We start from the raw sequence: 1,866 nt of genomic DNA on the forward strand, positions 1-1,866 counted from the left end.
CAACCTTTACAGTTGTCACATTGCATGCCAGATGTAACGGCAAAACGGCAACCAGGTCTCTTGCATGAATTTTTCATGGCTAGTGATTTAGACTGTCTTAAAAATATAAGCAGTAAATTTAGGACCGATAAAAAAAAACACACAGTAAACAAAAACCATCAAAAATGTATAAAAACAGTTAACGATAAGCTAAAGCTAGCCTTTACGTGAAAACTATAAAAAAACCGATAGTGAGCTGAGGCAAAACCACAGTTAACTACTGGAAATCCAAAAACGCGACTTATTGATGTAGGTAGTCTTCGCAATTTTTGTCATATGCTAGCTGATCCAAGAGTAAAAGTAAATTTTTCCACTTTTTAAAATAATTGATTTTTGTTTCGTTTATCATACCATAAGCTTAGGTTCAAGCTCATAATTAACTCTTATAAATATTTTTGAGTTTGAGAAAAAGCTTTTGCTTTGGTTCATTAGACTGCTGTTAGATAACAATGTGTTTCTCCCTAGTAAATATCTGTTTCGCAGTTGTCGTTATTTACTACATCCGGAACTTTATTGATATTGTTGCGGCAAATAAAGTTCCATATATCTTCGACAGTGATCTCAATCTTATAGTGATGAATAAATCTCCAGAATCAATAGTTCTGTAAGTCCTCAACACTTGATACTGACCACATTAGTCTTATTGGACTCACTTAGCTAAAGGAGCTCGGTCACGCATCCGCACCAGATCACGAGTAGGAACGACGTGCTCAACGTCTCCTACGACCACTAGCCAGTTTAGATCAGTCACTTCTCGACATATTGATAACCTATCAAATATATCTTCGAACCTCCTCGCTTCTGACTTTTGATTTCACTGGGTGGGCACGATCAAATTATAGGTGTTACTGGTCGAAGTGTTGTCAAACTACAAGTACTTGTGGCATCCTCAACCTTGTTAGTTTTCCTAGGAACACCTTGGCTGAAGGCTTACTGTCAAGCATCTTCACCAGACCACGAGTGGTTATGCTGTGCTACACATCCCTCGCAACAGTTGTTGATCTTACCTCACACACTTCTCGACACATAGAAAGTCTTCTAAAATTATCTCCAAACCATCTTCCTGATTTCTGTAGAAGTCAGCAAGGCGGTTCGACTGGGTTTGAGATCCTCGACTATATGGTTGTTACACAAGAAATCGTTACGAAGCCATAAATATCATTTACATCTTCAACAAAATAAATAGGATTCTTTGCATAAAGTTAATAATTATAAATGCTTAGACGCCATATTGAGGACAGCACAATTGCTGGTAAGTATAAAAAAGCCACTGACAAAGCCTTTCTGATCATCGTAATTTGAATAAAGAATTATACCCAGCATGTATGAAGCCTCATTTAAAATATAGGTTCCAGGGGTAAGTTCATGGTGTGGAGCCAGTGATATGTCGCTAGGCCTCAGCCAAATCATTCGGCAGTCGCGTTGTATAATCACCAGTTTTTGATGATCTGCGTCGAATGATCGGGGCCTACTCGAGCAAGTCGAGAATGGTGCGACGAGTCAGTTAACTTCGAAGTCACACCTCACGGTCAGCACCGAACGTGGATTACTCTTTCGCCGTATTAAGGTTATATGGCTGCTTTGAAGACCATATAACACAAAGGACGTAATTACAGAAATATGCTAGCAAGAATGAGTATAGAGAAGGTAGTGAGACCAACACCGCATCAGCCAATCCATGCAGTGCGATTAATTGATGAGTGTTGAGTGTTCTGGAACTTGGAGAAGATCGGTGTACTGTTCGATATTCAGTGACTCAGATGCCGGATGATTTGGCTAGGGCTCAGTGACATTTCACTGGCCGTACAGGGTCACCAAATGTCGGAC

Source organism: Schistosoma mansoni, chromosome 3, assembly GCF_000237925.1.
Source record: "Schistosoma mansoni strain Puerto Rico chromosome 3, complete genome".
Classification (NCBI taxonomy): Eukaryota; Metazoa; Platyhelminthes; class Trematoda; order Strigeidida; family Schistosomatidae; genus Schistosoma; species Schistosoma mansoni.